Below are 6,000 nucleotides of genomic sequence, written 5' to 3'. Positions count from 1 at the left end.
TCCCAGGGAACAGAGGAGAGCCCTGGTCAACCTAAGAGAACCCCCCCCCCCCAACCCTGGCCCCACTCCTGCAAGCTCTGCACACTGAGCCACTAGATACCTTGTAGTTACTACCAGTTAACTGTGTTTATTAGTAGCTAACTGCAATTTTTCTATGGCTGCCCCTGGCAACATGGAGGCTGGCCAGTCAGGTCTCACAACATGACCTAGTCTGGGAGTGGGGTCTAGATGGGGCTGGAGAGTGAACAAGGTGGATGGCAAGAGTGGGTCCCCATGAACAGGGCTTCCCTCCCAGGGCAGGAGCAAGAGCTCCTCCAGAAATGCTTTCCCTTATTGCTCCCAGATCCCAGCCACCCAAGGAAGCATGACTAGCACCTCACCCTCTACATCCTAATCCCAAATCCCTATTTATTAAAACATGAGACCATCTTTAATTTATTTCCACTTTATTTCTCTTAATTTTTTTAACATCATTTTATCCTTCAGTGGTGGACTTCCTTCATTTGACCACCCTTCCTCCACCCCCTTTTCCTTTCCACCTCCCATTTCATTGCCCACCCCTATCCCATTAACACTGCACCTCCCAGCTTCATATTCCTGCTCCCCCTCCCCACACCAATCTCTCCAACACACCCCTACTTCCAGCAGGGACTCCTCCAAACTCGAGCTAGCATTAACGCCAATCAACATTTGACCACCTCAGTGTATAACTGCAGCATAGGAGCCTGTGAGGCACTGAAATGGGTTACCTACAGTGGCTGTGGAATTTCTATCTGAAACATTATTAAAACTAGTCTGGCAGAGCACCTTTCATGCTTGCCACTTGAAGGCCTTAGATCAAGCATCAGAGCAACCTGCAGATGGTTGCATTCTGATTCAGGGGTCACATGGCCATAAGGTAGCCACCTGATCAGGGAAGAGGGCTCAGGTGCTAGCAATATGAGCAGGCCTGAGCAGAGGAGCCAGAAGTTTGCTGCAAAGAGCTGGAGAGGAAACATTGCCTTGCTGGAGCTGCTGCTCACATAATATCTTTTGAGGTACAGGACAGGAACTACGGGGATGGCAGGAGGCTTCTGGTCCTGGGGAATGACCAAAAACTACACCCTGCTAAGGTAGGATGGTGTGGTGGGGCTGCCTGAGGTGGGGTGGTCCCCAGGAAATGCCACACCAGTAGCCTCCCTACTGAAAGACAAGTATGGGATGCCTTCTAGCCCCAGCCTCCACAACCTGGCAGTAGGGATATGCAGGGGGCCAAGCATGTTTACAGATGCTCGAGTCCCATGTGGTGTAAGACCCTGATGGCCCCAGTGAGGGGTTGGAAGTGCCCCCAGTGAGGGGGGCATGAAGTGGAAGGGAGGCCACACAGAGTAGGGTTTGCATGTTCATCTTGGAGTCCACTATGACTGAAATCCCTTTCCACTTCTGTGCTACTGAGGGGGTGACTTCCCAGCTAGTAGATGTGCTGGATATTTTTGCACCCTAGTTGCAGCCTCTACATTTGTCCTTGTACAGAAACCTATTGTGTACTGCCCACTTTTCTAACCTGTCCAGGTCTGCCTGCAATTGTTCCCTACCCTCCAAAGTGTCCATCTTACCCCACAATTTAGTATTGTCCACAAACTTGGACAGAGTACACTTTACACCCACAGCCAAGTCACTGATGAAGATATTGAAGAGTACAGGTCCAAGGACCGAACCCTGTGGGACCCCACTATCCACATCCTTCCAGGTCAATACCGACCTGTCTACTACCACTCTCTGGGTGCAACCACTAAGCCAAATTTGCCACCCACCGGACTGTGTAAACATCTGTCACAGCCTCTTTATTTATCAGAATAGGATGAGATACCATATTGAAGACCTTGCTAAAGTCCAAGAAAGTGACATCCACCTCTACTTCCGTGTCTAAACATTTTGTAACCCTGTCATAAAACGAAACTAGATTGGTCAGGCATGATCTACCGGCTACAAATCCATGTTGGTTTCCCTGCTGCATTATTTTTCCCACTAGACTCCCACAAATATGATCCTTCATCTTTTCAATGTTTATCTCTGTTTTTGTTTTAATTTCTGGAAAGAGGAACTGAACTGCTGATAAGACTTTTATTGATGTTGCTTCATGTCCATCTGTAGGAACAAGTCAGAGCTGCAAACATTAATCTCTTTATCCTTGTATTTCTAGATATATAGTTATTTCCTTGTGTGAATCTGTCTTATTTGTTGGTACTTGCTTTTCCACTAACACCCTAACTCCACTTCTCCACATTCAGTCCCCACTGCATCTTTTCTCCTATTGCAGGCTTCACTCTATTGTTTGGTCACACAGTTGTCAGAGACCTTTATTATACAAGCAGCTGCAGGGGAGAGCACCGGACAGACAGAGCTTCCTCTTATCAATCCTGTATGACTGGTGTGGGAACTCCCATCAAAGGCAATTGGTACCATGGCTCCAGGGTGGAGGTGGGTCCTGGAGGGGAGCAGAGAGACCCCAGCTGGGGTGAAGGCATTGACCCCGACCCAGAGGATGCGCTAGCCTAGGGGTGTTAGGGGCTTGGGGAGTATGGGACTCTCCCCAAGGGTGCTTCTCTTCTTTTTGTTCTTCCTTTGTCACGCTTCTCTGGTAGTCATGTTGTTAGTTTCATTTTTTTTTTTTTTTGGTTTCACGTCGGGTCATTTTGAGGCAAGGGGTTTTACAGTGGTGGGGGCATTGCTTGCGTTTCCCTTTTTGGTCTGATCTATTTCTAGTTCCCTGCTGAGAGCAGGTTAGCGGAGCCCTCCGTACCAGGCTGGGGTAGCAGGGATTTCATCTAAGGATGGGAAATGAACTACATGAGAATGCAGTGAGGGCCAACAGCATCAGCCATAGAAGGCTCAGGGTGTCGAGGGGGACAAACCCAAAGGCCGAGTGTTACCAGACCCTCTGGGTCCTGACAGAGCCCAGGTTGCTCATCTGCAAGAGAGGACATGGGGGCCAGAGAAGACATCAGCAGGGGATAGCCGCAAAAGATCTTGAGGCTCGTCTTGAAGGTTGGCATATGGCCAGGGAGTAGGGGAGGTTGGAGCCCCGTGGATGTCTGCTGGGACACACGACAACTCTGGAGGCATCCTCAAAGGGGACCCCCTCCACTGAAGGACCATCCAAAGGTGTGGCAGGAAAGTTTGGGGGTCACCCTGAAGGTAACCGAGGTACCCTCTGGGGTCTGCATGAGGTTCCCTGGTGAGCAAGGTCAGTTGCTCAGGCCAAGGTGGCGCAGGAGTGAACCATCGAGAGGAGACAGGCACACTTATGCTAATATGTTGGCTTTAGAGCCACTCACAATCTTGTCCTATAGCTGTTACCCTATGGGATTAAAATGTGTTAGAAATTATCATGAAAGGTTACCGCTCAAACTTGGGTTCACCCAATAAGCAAATTATACCACAGTACTTTGAGGTTTGAAATTAGCATTACTCTGCCCAAGCTCAACCCCTTGGTTTCTTATTCCTTGGAATGTGCTAATTATATTAGGTGATCAGATCTTATTATGGCTGACTTTTAAAAAACCTGTTAGATCAGTTAATTTTGTAGTTTGCTTATGTTTGAGGCCCAGTCAGTCTCATGGCCAGTGCAAACAGTTAGATTCAACGCTTTGGTTAAATTGTTACAGACAAATTCCATTTGCAGGTTGCAAACTTGCAAGCTTTGCATTAGCTAATCTTAACTGCTAGACAATTGCCTGGATGTCTCCAAGAGCATATATTTATTGCTCATGATAGTAATACCTCTGGGTTTGGCCACCACACAGGAGTCAAGGGATCTAGGGCCATGCTCCTTGTGTTAATATGCATTACCCTGATCTAAACTACCTTACATCACACTTACAAATGTGCATTTTATCCCAATGGCTACAAAAGAAGAGATTACATGAAGGTAACTTGCTTTAAGTCGTTTACATAGGGCATGTGCCAAACCCACTGAGGTCATTATGGGTGCGGTGATGGCACTTGGCCTGTAGCCCTTGGGCATACTACTGCACTCTGGTAGAGAAGAACTTGGCTTACTCTCCCAAACACCTGATTCCCCAACAGTGTTGAGGACGTGTAACTATTAGAACAAGATATAGAAGGTGAGACCACAGGGTGAGATAACTAATAATTGTCTGCCTACCCACACTGCTGTCTGTCAGAGTCTGGATTGCCTTCAAGGCCTACCTTCTTGTGGTTCTGGGTCTGACCAGTATTTCCACTAGCAGAGCTCCTATCTCTATGCTACTTCCTTACTCCCTGCTTGGCTCCTGTGGTCAGGCCTCTTATATACTCCCTGAGGGAGGCATAGCCTTCACCCTGAACTGGTATCTTTAAAAATATAGGGCCCTCTATGCTGTAATAAGCCCTGCAACCCCAGGAACTGGCACAGGAAGCCAAAAGGGAGGTTCTCAATTTTATACAGAAAATGCTATGGATTAAGGTAACAAGCCAACATGCTAGGAAGAAATAAACAAATACAAGTAAGCAAACATTAACATTACAGTGCAGACACTTAGAAGCTGAATAATAGCAAACAAGCAGTAACACTGTGGTATATTAACTCAAGAACAGGTAACTAAATAAACATGCACTAGTGTGGAAGTACACACTGTCAAAGAACCTTGTACCCTCCCACAACTCCAAAAGTGCCCCAGGCCAGCCTTGAGTCCTGACAGTATTCAATTGCTGTCTGCACATTCATGTCCTGCTGCTACAGTGCAACAATCTGGGCTCCATCATTCATCCAGGGTTTCTGGCCACTCCTTTCCCCTCTACTACTGCATCTGTACTGGTTCCCAAGTTCTGCTCCTGCTTCCTGCCTCCTCTGTCTGAAGGGTCCCCGAGAGTTGTAATTATATACAATTAGCAAAGTTCAGCAGTTCACATTCAGTTAGCAGAGCAACTTCCCCTGCTGCTGCACAGCTACATTACAGTTCATTACATTTAGCTTACACAATCCATTACAATACATAATAGGGGAAGGGGTTCCCTAGTACAGGTGTGTATAGCCATTCTTTAAGCCATGTAAACATAGACTGGGATGGGTGCATGCTGCTTAAGCTCTGCAGAGGTGCAGGAGATCAGATACAACTCAGTGAACAGCATTTCCTAATGACTGAATCTTGGTACCTTCCTGCTACAAATCTGTGGTCTCTGGATCATACTTTGGCTCTCTTTAGCTCTCCCTATTCAACATCTAGGTACTAAACCCTATCAATTTCAATAACCTCAAGGTCAAAGTATTTATTTTAGACATGCTGAAGTGTAGCTGAATATGAAAACAACCCAGATCTAACCCTTGAATCACTGTCTTGCCTCTTTACTCTAAGACACCATCAGCACAATGAAAATAATACTGATGGTGCTGTGAAGTAAGGTAAGAAGTGTGTTGTCTGTCTTATTTTTTTGACTATTTACAATTTTGATTGCAATTGGTTTGTGACAGAGGCTCATTCATCCCATTGTAATGTTGGCAGTTCTGGGCTGGTGCTACCAAGTTTCCCAGCCCAGCTTGCCACTGGGCTCCAACCTCCTCAACCTGGCTTCCAGGCTCTCTGAGTTCTGCCCGCTCATAGTTATCTCACCTACCATGACTTGATGTTATAGGTGCATAGGGAGACTACCCCATGAAGCACATACAAGGTTTGGGGTGGGTCCCTGTCTGAATTTAGGATTTTCTGGGCCTCAGCTCACTTCTACTCTGGCTAGGTCCCACAGTCCAGGGTCCACCACACTAGGACCCTAGCTTCTTAGGTCCCAGCTCCAGCACAGCTCTTTGCAGGTTCTGGGCCACTTAGCCCCTAGGTAAACCTTCTTGTGGGCATGGAGTTTACACCCCCACCCCATTAGTCTCACAACCAGATACTTAGTCCTCTGACATGCTGCTGTCAGCCTTGTTGTATTGTATTTGGGCTGCTGCTCACACACAATATCCCAAACACTGGCCTTCTAAAAGCATTGTAAACTGAGTGCACATCAGTGATCTCCAATCCG

The sequence above is a fragment of the Alligator mississippiensis genome, chromosome 4 (assembly GCF_030867095.1).
Source record: "Alligator mississippiensis isolate rAllMis1 chromosome 4, rAllMis1, whole genome shotgun sequence".
NCBI classification, from domain to species: Eukaryota; Metazoa; Chordata; order Crocodylia; family Alligatoridae; genus Alligator; species Alligator mississippiensis.
The sequence above is the reverse complement of the archived record's forward strand: the minus strand, read 5'-3'. Positions refer to the sequence as shown.